Consider the following 15,561-nt stretch of genomic DNA (forward strand, 5'->3'; position numbering starts at 1 on the left):
ATTAATAGTTTTCTATTTAGCCCCAGAAAAAGATGGAAGAATCTGACCTATATTTAGTGACTGTTTTCTCTGAATATTTGTAATAGGAATGATAAAATTGTTTTTGAAAACCAGTATTAGCAACTATATTCAACGTTGCACTAAAAATATGACCTTTGCAGAGTATATCACAACTTTGTTTCTTTATAAATCTTAAAGTTTTAAAAACTATGGAACACTTTAGCACCCAAAGATCCATAAAGGAAAGTTTCAGTCTCCTTGTGAAAAGGCTGAAGCAGGGACTTCCGCCAAGATGAAAACATAGGTGGAGGAACCACCTTGCCTCTGTGCACAACCAAATCTAAGAACAACTATTTTTAACAGCAGTCACAACCAAGCCACACGGAAAATCAACAATACAGAGTCCAAAGGACAACTAGATACTCAACTGGACCCTAATGAGGAGCGAAGCCAGCAGCGGAACAGGTTAGCAAGAAAAAATTCCCAGGTGGTGCGCGGTGAGCGCGGTGAGCGCGCGCAAGCAGCCGAAGGCGCTGATCCAGAGCGAGCTAGCTACAGGAGCGCACAGGGAAAGGCGCTGCGGGCTGTCTGCGGTCGGTCGCGCACCTGCAGGTCGGTCGCGCACCTGCGTGCAGAGAAACCAGTGAGAAGGGAAGCCTGCTGGGGCAGCAGGCTCGCACAATTCCAATCGGATAAACAAGCCCCATGCACTGGGCTAGCGGAGAGGACCGCCATTGCTCCCTCTCTGACCACACCCCCACACACAGCGTCACAAACCAGCGACCGGGGTCTCCCCGTCCTGGTAAACAACTAAGGCTTTGCACTGCTTACTTAACAGCACGAATAGACCAAAAATGGCTCTAGGACAACTCAGAGCCCCAGAACCGATAGATCTAAGCGATGAAGAAATAGCCAGTCTTTCAGATGCACAGTTCAAAGCACTGGTTATCAGGATCCTTACAGAACTGGTTGATTTTAGTCACAAATTAGAGAAACATATGGAAGCTAAACTAATTGAAATGAGTGGTAATACAAAGGAAACCAATAGTAATGGAAAGAAAATTGGGACTCAAACCAAGGGAATGGACCAGAAGGAAGAAAAAAATGACCAAACAGAAAAGAATGAAGAAATAAGAATTCAGAAAAATGAGGAGAAGCTTAGGAACCTCCAGGACATCTTTAAACGTTCCAACATCCGAATTATAGGGGTACCAGAAGGGGGAAAGGAACAGCCACCAGTGGAAAACTTATTTGAACAAATAATAAAGGAGAATTTCCCCAATTTGGCAAAGGAAATAGACTTCCAAGAAATCCAGGAAACTCAGAGAGTCCCAAAAAAGTTGGACCCAAGAAGGGACACACCAAGGCACATCATCATTACATTAGCCAAGATTAAAATGAAGGAGAGAATCCTAGAAGCAGCAAGAGCTAAGGGGACAGTCACCTACAAAGGACTTCCCATCAGACTGTCAGCTGATTTCTCAAAAGAGACCTTACAGGCAAGAAGGGGATGGAAAGAGGTATTCCAAATCATGAAAACCAAAGATCTACAACCAAGATTGCTCTACCCAGCAAAGTTTTCATTTAGAATGGAAGGACAGATAAAGTGCTTCTCAGATAAGACCAAATTCAAGGAGTTCATCATCACCAAGCCCTTATTATATGAAATGTTAAAGGGACTTACCTAAGAAAAAGAAGATAAAAAAGATGAACGGTGAAAGGACAGCAAACTCACAGTTATTAAGAACCACACCTAAAACAAAAGCAAACTAAGAGGACAGCTAGATCAGGAGCAGAACCATAGAAATGAAGATCTCATGGAGGGTTAGCAACAGGGGAGTAGGAGGAGGGGAAGGGGGGAGAAGGTACAGAAAATAAGTAGCATAGACAGTAGATAGAAAATAGATAGGGGGAGGGTAAGAATAGCAGGGGAAATACAGAATCTAAAAAATTTGAGTCACGTGTTCATGAACTAAAGGGGGAAATGGTGGGGGAGGGGTATGCAGGGTGGAGGGGAATGGAGGCGGGGAATAGAGCAAATGTAATGGCATAATCAATAAAAAAAGTTAAAAATAAAAGGCTGAAGCAAATGATTTCAGAGTACAGCATGCTCATCCTATGGAGTTATCTGCTCCGTTGGTGAGATCAAGAACCCAGTCAACCTTTTAAAACAAAGGAGTAATGCCAGGACCGCTTTTCTAAATTTAGTCTCCACAGAGAGTGACTTGGAATTTCACCTTATCCATTAAAGGAGGGATTGTAACCTTCCAGCTGCATTCCTGTTCAGCGTATCCATGGTTTCTTAAGCCCCATAGAGAAGACAGTTGTCCAGTCACAGGACATTAAGGATAAGAACCTATCTATTTACATCAGAACCTATTTGCAGAAAATTTAATAAATAGAACAGAATAAACAGGATAGTGTTGATGTAGAAGTAATGCTTATGAAATGCTATAAGCAATGTGGCCTTACAAGGACGCACAACAAATGTTCTCACTGGGATGCTAACTAAGTATTGCATGACAATAAGATCCTAATTTAAGATAGAGTGTTGATTAGAGTCAAAAAGGAAAAGAATTGTAAATGGAAAATATTATGTCTCAGTGTTTTCTTCGTAAAATTTCTGTATGCCTTTTTCTTTTCCATATTTTAATTTTCTTAGGCTAGGCTTTTCTTTTCCCTCTTGGTGCTAAATGATGACATTATAGTGATATTACAGTGCTAAGATTTGAAATTGCATGTGGTTATAAATGCCGGTTAAAAAAAAAAGTCTCAGGAATATAAGAAGAAAAAGATGTTTCTCCCTACATCTGCAATACAGCTAGTTTTGATGAAACGGTGAATTGAGAACATCTACAAAAGTATTGATCTCATACTCCTACAAAATATATGTGGAAAAAGGTAGCCTGTTCTGCATCAGATTATTGAAACTGTCCTTAGAAGTGTTATTTGTACAAAATAGTCTTTGGAGCACTGGAATTTAGAGATTATTACTCTTCCCTTAGAAATATAACCTGTTAACCCTCCAAGTCTGTAATTCTGATTGTTTGTCAATATGTCATTGCTGTTTGCCCCAGTAATAATTTGAAGTGTCATCCTTGTTTCCTAAAATATAAATAGTTGAGATTTCTTTTTTAAGCTGGAGAAGCACATTTAGAAGTTCCTGTTCTCTCCTTTTATACATAAATGTCACAGAAATACCATGAAAATGTTGAATTCTTTATTCAAACCAAGAGTTTGAGATTCTTTGTCTCATTTTAATTAAATCTGGGATTTCCTAAAGCATTCTGAAAGACAAAAATCCTGGGACCATATATGTATTTTTTAATGCAGAGGGAAGATATTAATTTTTAGCTAATAATATATTCAGGAAAGATATATTCAGCATCTTTTTCAGTGCCTGCAGGTTGACTGAAACACAGACTATATCTTAAATTTCTGTCTCACTTTTACTTTGAATTCCCAACAACTATTTGCAAAAAACATATTCAAGTATAGCATACCAGCCCCTCACGGGAATCTTCTGATTTACAGATGGAACAAATTATAGGGCAATAGAATTAAGTAAGAATATCAGAATCACACATAAAAAGGGGAGAAGAGTAAGAGTTTAAGCTGCTAAGGACTAATTTCTGGGTGTATAACCCAGGCGCTGCTTCTTAAGAAATATAATTTATTCCATATGAGATTTAATATAGTTATAAATGTCCCAATACTAACATTAAGGGAAGTTTTCTAATATGTTACAGAAATAGAGTTAAGTGGAAGAGGAATCCTTTACTAGATTACTCATAATGAGTCCTTTTCTAGATCACTCATAATAGCTATCATTTTACTTTGCTTTTCTTATTTCAAAATGTATAAATGTCAGATGTTCAGGTAAATGTGTATGGGTTCATGTTCAAGAGAAGAAAAATTAATAGTGTTTCTTTCATATACATTTTCTCTTTCATTTAATAATGTTACATTTTCCTATCTTCATGACCATTACGAGCTCTGCTCCCCTTACAGAATACCTGTTTTAACTAAGCATACCATTTAAAGCACATTGCCTTAATGTAGGTTTTGTCTTCCATGTAGCATTCTTGATCCTTTCATAAAATGACATTTTGAAAGAGAAAATACAGGAGTATCATGAGGCAAGGCAGGGGCAGAGTAGGAAAAGCACTTCAACACAGAATGAGAAGAAAACTTTATTAAAAAGTTGAAGTAGTGATTGTTATTTTAATTTCTTCCTTCTCAATAACTACAGAGAGGAAGGATATGATATGATTAGCTAAACCAATTCCATATTTCCACTAATCAAGAAGAGGAATGAGAGGGATTTAATGTCCAGCCAACTGATAAGCAATTATGTTTTCAGATGTTAAATTGACCTTATTGAGCCAAATCATCCACTCATTAGGATGGAACACAAAATAAGAAAAGGCCCTTGTGGCATGTGTCCAGGAACTGAAGCAACAGATACATACAGAAATAATCAGGAGACAGCTGCTTGCAGGGCTGTAATTGAAGCGAGTGCTACAGAAACTGACATGGGGAAGGTATTGTTTTTGGTTGCAGGTAAGAAGGCAAGGGTGATTAAAAGACTTCTAGGGGATAATGTTTTCTGCCACCCTGTCCACATGAACCCTTTCTGTGGTAAATAGGTTAATAGAAAAATTATTTATAAAACTATGTATTACTGCAAAGGTAGTAATCTCTGCTTTCATTATTATTTAATGAAGTTGGATAGCTGAACTGCCCATCCTCTCATAGTTACCACCTGCTGAGTCAAGTGGAAACTCCTTAGTATAATATTCAAACTACCATTACCTGGCTTTAACCTATCTTTCTAGCTTTATGCTTTACCAAGTCACATTTTATTTACTACACTCCAGGAAACTAGAATATTGTAGGCTTTTCTTTCCCTGTGTATAATTTCACAGTTTCCTCTGTCTGGAATCTTTTTTCTTAATCTTATTTTTGTCTGTCATAATTATCAATCTCTCATTCTAAACTTAACTGAAATGCTATGTCATCTATCTTTCCATCCATTTGTGGTGGTTAAAGATGCCATAAACTTTTTTTGTCATTTTAATACCAAGAGGTATGGTGTATTTACCCACCCCTAATTCTGAGTTGAGACTATGACTATTTTCTGCAATAAAATACAATAGATATAATATTGTGCCAGTTTGAGAACTGGTCTTTAAAAGAAACAGCAGCATCTGTGTCTTCCTTCCCAGTGCACTTGCTCAGGGGAAGCCAGATGCCGTGTAAGAAATCCAACTACCGTGTGATGCTATGAGAAAGCCTGAGCTAGCCATGTGCCAAGGCCACACTGGAAGACAGAGGAGGTGAGTGAAGACGCCTTGCACTGTTAGCCCAGCTGACTCTTTAGATGTCAGTTACATCCGCCAGTTACCACCTTCCTGTAGTCCCTGGGAGAGTCCAGGCAAGAATGGCCCAGCTGAACCCAGCCAACCCAACACTACAGTTAGAGATAATAACAAATAATGGTGAAAACCCACCAAAAAACGGAATCGTTTGCAATGCAGCAGCAACTGATAATTGGAACACTACCCAAAAAGTATGTATTACAGATCTATAAAAACAGCAAAAGATCAGGACTTGGAGAGGAGGGAGGAATCATTAGTTGGGTCACAGGAGATTTTTATGGCAGTAAAATTCTTCTGTATGATACAATAATTGGTTTATACATTCCATAAATATTCATTAAGTTCCCATGATGTATCAGGCATGCTTACAGCCTTTAGGGACACATCAGTGAATGTACAGACAAAAATTCCTGCTCCTGTGGAACTTATATTCTTGTGAGGTCAGGTGGAGATAGACATTAAAATATAAATTTAATAAATATATAAATTATAGGTCAGAAGCCTAGGATTATGGGAAAAATAACTAGAGTAAATGGCTACTGGGAGAATATGGGAAGGGGGTGGGGTAATTTACATTAGTTGAATTAGTACAAATTTTACCATTTATCTTTATATTATACAATGCCAGTTTTAAGTACAAATATCAGAACACTTACCTCAGATATGGAATCACCAGAGGTGCATAATATACATTTCATAGCTATCTCCAGGAGGTTGCCTTGAGCTGGCAAAAAAATTAAAATGAAAATTAAAAACTTTGCACTCTGAAGGTTGGAAGGCACAGAGTCTGTGTAGAGAACACTCGAAGCCAAAGAGAGAGTCACGGGGTGAGTTCAGAGGTTCCTAGGGCTCTCCCTGTACCATGGGGCAGGCATGTGCTCTCTCAGGCCTGACAGCTGCTGGGTACTCCCCCTTAGAAGTCCCTGAGCTGATACACTAAGCGCAGCCTATGGGGAGTTTCCCTTCCCAAAGGCTGCCTCACCAACCCAAACAGACAAGAGAGCCCGAAGATCTTTTACAGCCCACACCAGGTCATGCTTAGTATCTAGATTAGATACTAATCTAATCTACAAGCGAGGCTTGTCCCTATGGAGATGAAGCCTCAAGCCGGCAGCCCACCAAATGCATTTAGGGGCGGAGAGAACAGCCAAACATGCCAGGTCCAGGATGCTACGAGGCAAGCACACCAGGGCCTACCCACCATGTGTTCACATCAAGGCCTCTGCTATGAGCAGAAGGCATCATGGGTCCCAGGCAAGGGCACTAAGAGGTTCTCTGTGACCAGGATAACAGGGATCCTGGAGTTGGCAGTTAAGAACTCCTTCCAGAGAAATGGGCAGAAAGCGAGACTCAGCATGAATTAAATCTCCACACCCCAGTGTGCCCTCAATTGTCCCATCAGACTGTACTTACAAAACACATATTCAGTGATCTAAGTATTAAGAATTTTGAGAAAACAAGCATAGAGGTGACACCAAGTATAGGGGCCTTCTGTAATAGGGCCTTACGTGCCTACCCTGACCACAAACCCATGAAGCCTGTCCTGTTCCAGATAGAATACAATTGTACAATCATCTATAAATGGTTTCTAAAAATTGGAAGAGGATCCGTTCTTAGAGAAATGGCTGATTCCAGATCTGGGCCAGGGAAAGTATAAAGTGAACATGGGTCACCTGATGTCAGAAAGCAAGGAAGTGCTTCAAGACTGATGTGTCAAACGGACATAAGAGCCTGTGTAAAAGTGCTCCCATTGGCTACATATAAAATAACTTGGGCAACAAATTGAGTAACTAGAATGGATTATTATACATTGATCACATAAAAATTCATGAGAACAATGTGGTACTCAGAAAGAAAATGAGAGATAGAAGAGGGAAGAAGCAAAGAAGGAAGGAAGGGAGGAAGGAAACCTACATGAGGGAAGGTTCAGCATAAAGCACACAGCCCAGGTGTCCATCCATTCAAAATGTCTCATGAAGGAACCCAGAGAGGGGTTATAGCTTCATATGGTCTTCTAAAAGAAAAGAAATGTAGTTTTAAAATCCAATTGAATAGCACTTTAATTACTAAAAAGTTTTAGATTTGGTGCAGTCTCATTTGTAAAACTGCCCAACAAGTTTTTATTCACTTCCTATTTAAAACACATTTAATGTTAAGAATAGCCTAAGCATATGCATGTTTTAATTATGTATTGTTTAAAACATAGTTAGATAGTATGAATTCTAATTAGGTACTGAGCTTTCATTTTCATTCTTTTATATGCTGTTGGGTATATATGGGTGTTTATGATTTTACAAAACCTGACTATTTCTTAATTATTTTCCAGCCCTCTGAGCTCAATCTGAAATAATAAGCTACATCATATATTGTATACATCTAAATATGTACAATTTTCTAAGAGAAAAAGATTTTCTAAGGAATTGAATTTAGAAACAGTGAAATAGCACTTTTTTTCTAAGTTTTTTACCTGTAGATAAATGCTTGGATTAAAGTTCCATAGATCTAAATTATTATGAGTGCCTAAGATTATATTTTTAAATAATCTAGTGAAATTTCTTTAGAAAATATTGTAAAACTAATTTTTATAGCCTTCTTGATACATAATAATGCACATTTCTTGAAGATGATATATTTTTAGTATCAACATGCTTTCTAAGTTAAATCATAGATTTTAATGCAAATAATCAAAGTCTCCTCATCTAGAGAGCAAAAAGTATAGTTTCTATTGGCAATTCAAATGTAGCTGACATTATCAATTGGCCTTTGAGAGAGGTAAATGAAGGGAGGGAAGGTAACTAACACGGACTGAGTCCCAGCTGCATGCCAGGTCCTTGGGTATACAGAGTCTCATTTAATTCTCATGCCAGCTACAAGGTAGATACTATTTTCTGCTCTTTAGAAAGTACATGGACTGGAGTTAAAATATTCATAAAACCTGTCTGATTCTAAAACTATGTTCTTTCTGAAATATCAACTATCATCATTAAAAATTAAAATTTGGAAAGCAAAATATATATATATATCACATGAGAATATATCACATGTACAACTATCTGCATGTTTGGGTGCATATCATGTGAAGTAAATTTTATTGCTAGTAAGAAATAATAATGGAACAAATTAAAGCATCCAGACATATTTTTCAGCTTTTATTGCCTTAAATATTGAAGTGACCAGGCACTGTGAAAGTATAAAACTATGCTTTCATTCTCCCAAGCTATGAGAAACTTTAAGCACAAGTTTAAAACACCGTTTTGAGGAGAAAAGAAACTGTTTTGTAAAAAAATGTATCAAGGCTTCCCACTTGGCATGGTAGTACCAGCACTATTTCAGAATAATCTTTTGGGGAGTGTGACAGGGACTATCCTTGCCCATCACACTACATTACACTTCCATGAATAGCACTGTTGATTTTTTTAATAGTAGATATAATTTTTAAGCCAAAACTTGGGCCTTAGGACAATATCAAATTAGTTGTTTTCTACCAAAAGAACAAAGTTAAGTACTCTGTACTTTAAAATTTGTAAAATTTGTATATTATTATCTTATGGACCTAGAATTGGGATTATTATTATTTTGAGAGAGAGAGAGAAACATCAATTTATTGTTCCACTTATTTGTGCATTCATTGGTTGATTCTTCTATGTGCCCTGACCAGGAATCGAACCTGAAACTTTCATGTATTGGGACAATGCTCTAACCAACTGAGTTACCCGGTCAAGGCAAATAAGTATAAACACACTGAGGTGATGTTTTTCTTCTCAAGGAGAAAAGATGTTTTTGAGGTTATTATTTTTCTTCTCAAAAAAAATTTATAATGAGAATTTGAATATATACAAAAGTAGAGAGAATAGAACTCTTTGTAACAATCATCCAGTATTAACAGTTTTCAACACACAAAAGCTATTTTGTGGGAAGTTGTGAGATTTAGATGAGAATATAAAACACAACTGAAAAAAAATAAAGTTGAAAAATATGTATGATAAGGATCAAACAGAAACCTCAATCAGTGATGGAGAAACTTAATTGTCATACAAAAAATGTTGGGTTTATTCTGTTAATAACAGTGAGAAAATCAAGTATATTAATAAAATCATGCAATTTTTTCTTTATGAAAAATCTGTTTGGTAGTTTTGATTAGAAACTTTGGTGATTTTAATAATAAAAACTGTTACAGTAGAGAAATCTACATATACCACCTTGGAACTCTTTTACATAATTTTATTCCTCCTTACAGCTTTCAAACCATCTAGTAGACACATGCAAAAAAATCTGTTTGAAAATGACAAGTGAAAGATGTTTTATAAACTCCAGATGGAATTTGGTCTTTACTCAGATCAAATATGAAAAGACACCAGGCACTAGGGTGTATATATAGCAAATAAATTCTATTTGACTTTGTGAATCAAATTTTTTTTTGCATTTTGCTAACTAAACTTTAGTGTGGAAGCTTAGCAGCTATGCTGCTATGGGGAGAGGGAAGGAAAAGTGGAAGGAATGGTAAAAGGTTACTATTATTTACTGAGAATTACAATGTACCAGGCACAAAGCCCGATATTTTATATCCAGTATCTCATTAAACCCAACAACCTTTTGACCTGAAAATAACTAAGGTTAAGTGTCTTATCCAAGTTGTTACATGACCAATGTCATCCAGTCACTGGGTAACCAAGATTCAAAATTCAAAGTCTAACTAACTGAAAAATATTTGTTTTTTTATACAGGTGATATGCACTTTTTTCCTCAATAACTCACTCATTAATTTTCACTCTACTCTTAATTCTTGACTTCCAATTTACTTCATCCAACTTTTAACCAAAACATATCTCTCTTTTTCTATTTGTCCAGTTGTTTCTAATACCAATGTTCACTGATTCTCTTCTCTATTTCTACGTTATCTCACTTATGGATTTATAGTGATGTGTTTTAAACTCAAGAGATAATGCCTACTTAATGTTTATGTAATATCAACAAAATTTTAGGTGCCTTTCAAATCATGATAGGGGAATTATAATCTAAACTGAACAAAAAAGTACAAAAATAGAGGGGCATGCTACCCCTAGTGTATACAGACAGTTTGTTGTGCTGAGTGGAAATATTCACTCTCAGCTCTTCACAATCACATTTAGGCTCTCCTCCATTTTCTTCAAAGAACACAGAATAAATCATATTTAGATTTAAAGGAAAGTTAAATGTTAGCTATCTTAACTTAATAAATACTTTGATATTCTCATCACTGAAAGCCACAAAAAAAAAATAGACTACTCACAGAAGGCAAAGAATTTTTAAAGACTTTATAGGAAATCAATTCAAGAAGTGATTGGCTAAAATCTCTCCAGCATTGTGATTTCACTTGAGTCATATATCAATAAATACTTGAGAAAGAAAAGCAAATTGATTTCTTCCTGAGATTCTATTTCTCTTCATAGTAATTTTCCTTGGTGGAGTTGACATTTTCAAAGGATTTTCATAATTAGATATTATTGCCAAAGAGTAGAATCCCAAAAAGTGAAAGATATCTGAAAAAGAACAAATGAATAGAAAATATAATTTAAAAAACAAGAATAAAAATATGTAGAAAAGGAGAGTTAACATGTCATTCTTTTAGTGAATGAAGAAAACTGATCAAAAAAACTTTTAAGGAAAAATATGGCTGGGAGTCAGAATAAAAATGAAAACATATCTAAGAATGACTAATTGGTTTACAAAAAATAATGTCTAAAGATACTTTGCACATATTCCTGGGTGGCTCTACAGCTGTTAACTCCATATATTTGCATCTCCTTAGCTATTCAAGCACCCACCTTTATTTACTACAATAGCTTGAACCTCATGCTCAAGATGGAGCTGTCTCCGTAGAGTATACTAAACCAAATTCTCTATCCCAAAATCCTTTTATCCTTCTGAGAAAACATGGTGCCCCCAGGCAAATACATGGTGGATCTGAAATATTAAAGTCTGTCTGAAGCAAAACAGATTAAATCACATTATGAGAAGCACTAAAGGAAATTATAAAACTTCTCATAATAGTTCTATGCAAGAATACAGAAATCCTATACAGAAAATGTGCTGACTCTGGCTATACTGTGTTTCTTATCTGCATGTCTCTCAAGGAATACTGGAATAAGAGGCTATTCCCTATTGCTTAGAGCTCATTTCAAAATGACTTTACTGAGGTATATGTTACAAATTATAAAATTCACCCATTTTGACTTTACAATTCAATGCTTCTTAATAACTTTACCAAGTGGTGCAACCGTGATCATAAGTCAGTTTTAGAAATTTCCATCACCCCCAGTAAGATTTCTCATTCCCTTATAAATTCTTACCTTACACCTGGGCCTAACCAATCACTAATATATTTTCTGCCTCTATAATTTTGCCTTTTCTGGACATGTCATATAAATGAAATCATACGAGGGGGGACCAAAAATACTGGAATGTATTTATTGAAAACTGTGTATTTATTCTTCCATGTTTAAACTTTAGTCACCTTCAAAGTACTCTACATTTGATGCAACATACCTATCAAGATATTTTTTTCCACTGCTCAAAACAGTTTTTGAACTTGCCAATTTCGATGTCTTAATAGCGCTTCTGCCTTTTTCTGTTTCACCTCTTCCACATTGGCAAAATGTTTCCATTTAAGGATTTTATTCATCCAGGGAAACAAAAGTCTCTCAGGGAAAGATCAGGTGAGTAGGGAGAGTGGGGCAAGGGGATAATGCTGTTTTTAGTCAAAAACTACTGAATACTCAGCACAGTGTGGGCAGGTGCACTCCTAAATCGCCCCTTATGAAATGGGCAAACACATTGAAAGAGTCTTCAAAAAATTCACTGAAGTCAAAAACAGCCTCCCATAACAACACCAACTAGTACACTGATACAAATGGGTTTTTAGAACACTCACCTAGCAGGGGAAGCCTGTACTACAAAGCACCTGCCCTGCAGAAGATAATTCCAGTTTGGAGGGGGGATTCCCTCATCATATTACATATAGTCCCTTATACTTGGATTCTCTCACTTTGCATAATGTTTTTGAGGTTCATTCATAAAGTAACATATGTCAGCTTTTTGTTGCTAAATAGTATTCCATTATACGAATCCACCACATTTTGTCCATCCATCTACAAGTTGATAGACATTAAGAGAGTTTCTAGTTTCTGGGTATAGAGATAATGCTATAAGCATTCACTCACAAGACTTTTTATAGACATATGTTTCTGTTTTTGTTAAGTAAATATCTAATAGAGTAGAATTGCTGGATTATATGGTAGTCTTAGGTTTAACTTTTTTTAAGATATTGCCAAACTATTTTCCAAAGTGTTTGTACTATTTTACATTCCCACCAGCAATGTATAAGGGTTCCTATTTTCCACATCCTCACTAACATTTGTTATTTATTATAGCCATTTTACTGGGTATGAAATGATACCTCTTTGTGGTTGGATTTGCATTTCCCTAATAACTAATGATGTTGAGCAACTCAACATTTTGAAGTGGCAAGTTCCTTATTTTACACATTTGAAGACTGACAGCTATACAAGTAACTGATCTAAGATTATTCAGGAATGTTGTGGCCAAAAGATAATATACATCTTTGTCTTCTTATCTAGTGCTTATTTTTCTCTATGAAGCAAAAAATATAACCATATTATAAAGAAAACTTAGACTCTTCCAATAGATCATAACTGCTTCTAAAGCAGTAATCAAAGTTTGCATCTGTTACCACACTCAGTACATTTTTAGTGTAATCTTTGTATTTATTTCCTCTTGCTGTGTACAAACTCTGGCATATGTTTGATGCTCCATAAATATCTAAGTAAATCACTGACTAAATGAATGAATGTTAATATATGTCAAAAGCACATGTATCTGAGGAAAAGCCAAAAATACTAGGAAGAAGTTACACAAAATAAGTATGCAAAAGTATGTTATATTCCTTCAAACAATGAGTGAACTCCCTCTTACTCCCAAATTGAATGTGTGCTCGCCCCTCCCACTTACACTTTCTGTGTGAAGTCTTCCACTATGTCTTTATTGTATTATATCAGTAGCATTAAAACAATCTTTCCTGTCACCAGATTTTTTTCTGTAACTCCTGTTTCTTGGTAAAATAGTAAATGCATGAACTCATTCCCCCACTTTAGTACTGCCTTTGTCTAGCCAGTTTTCTTAAGTCCAAGTTGTTTAACGTGATGCATAAGTCTTTGTCACTTATTAAGTGGACCTTGAAAATAAGTTAAGTAGATTAGAGATGAGTGGGCTAGCACCACCAAGAAACTTCTTTTCTGAGGCAAGCTTTCAACCTAGCCAACAGCTTTACTTAAGCTTTCCTGAGATATAATCCTGGATTTGTGAGGCCTTTCTATCCCTGCTTTTAAAAAATTACTGTTTTGCCATGTATAATGTACACTTTTTTGCCAAAATTTTTGAGGTAAAAATAAGTATGTACATTATACATTGGTAGTACTAACTCCATATCTATACAAATGTTTTAATGCTTTTTTTATGCTTATGCATTAAGAGTGTCACTCCAGAAAACAATAACAATATTCATATGCAAAATAATACCCTAGAATATGATCATCGATTGTGTTTCTAAATACAAATAAATTAAAAATTGAAATAAAAAATTAAAACAAAAGATTTTTTTTTTAAGTTCGGACCAAAAACATGGGTGTGCATTATACACAAGAGCACATTATACCTAAAAAAATATGGTAATTTTTTCTCTCTGGGCTGTTTTGATAGAAGACAAGAATACTATTTTCTGTCTGCAAAATCATCTCTATTTTTCTCTTCTCCTCTTAGAACAGAACCATCACTTTGATAAGAAAGAAATAAGTCCTGATCTAGCATTGAAAACTTGGGCAAGTCCAGTTTTTTCTGAGGTAGTTAAGCTACAGTTTAATACTTTTCTGAGCTTGCACATGCAGACACCCTGCTGATATTTTTATTCTTGGGTAAGGTAATCCAGCCTCTAGGATGACTTACTCACTGTGTTCACATGCATTTTCATAAATATTAACACAGATTAATGTATCAACTCCCACTTGGCATGAGTTTACAATTTGTTAAGAGCAACTACAAATTGGATTGCAACAGAAGATCAGAAGATCTGTCTATGTAGAAGAACACTGTGGTCCTTCCAACTTCTGGAATATGTAATGCTGCAGACAGGGCAAGGTAAATACCACACAAAGTAGCAGTATCAGTCTGCTTATTCTTAATTTTGTCAGGTTTATTATAGATGCCTTAAGAACTACCTCTAAAACCGTTTTTTTACAACATGCTTAAAAAATCATTTTGAGCACTTAGTAGGTGCCATTTCAGTTTTGCCAGAGCCAACGGCTTTTTCATGTCTTAAGATGATGTGCAGATTTTGTGAAATATCTAATGACAAAAATTTGGTGAAAGTTTTTGACAATACTTCCTGTTATACAAACCTTATAGAAATACAATTACATGTGAATTTAAATATCATGTAACCTTGAGATATAGTTTTATATTTTTGTAGATATCCCAGATGGTAGAATACCTAAAAATCTTTAAATAATTTTTAAACCATGGCAATGGCATAAACAGTGTCTACTGGCATTCTAGAAACCCACACTTTTTATTAGCATATGGCTCCCCTGTCATATTTTAACAGTCCCTAATAATAACCAAAACAGCTTGCACATAAATAGCATTGGTGAGTTGAGCTAAACCATACTGTGGGCAGAAATTATGGTGTGGTGACAGGAGCACAAAGTGTCAAGACCTATTGTTTCTAGCCTTGGCTTTAGCACTGTGTGACCTTCGATAAATGTTCTCATTTTTGTGAGCCTCTATTTTCCTATCTCTTGGATGAGAAGTATCACCATTAGGATGTTGAAAGTAAAAACTAGGGAACAGTTTATTTGCGAAATGATCTCAGAGAACAGAAGTGAAGAACAAGAGGACTGAAACAGGAAAGGAGAAGAAGCCAATGAGTGATCTGTACAGTGTCCAGTTAGCCGCTCTTGCTCAGAGCCTTTGGAAGCTACATGAAATGAGCAGTCTTCCAACAGTCCACCCAGGGACAAAATTGGGAAGAAAGCACTTAGTCATCAACTCCATGCACTATTGCATGTATTCAGAGCAGGGTCCCACAGGTGTCCATGAAAGATGTAAGACAAGCCCTGTTCAGGAAATG

The sequence above is a fragment of the Artibeus jamaicensis genome, unplaced genomic scaffold, assembly GCF_021234435.1.
Source record: "Artibeus jamaicensis isolate MK-2021 breed Jamaican fruit bat unplaced genomic scaffold, CSHL_Jam_final contig_465, whole genome shotgun sequence".
Classification (NCBI taxonomy): Eukaryota; Metazoa; Chordata; class Mammalia; order Chiroptera; family Phyllostomidae; genus Artibeus; species Artibeus jamaicensis.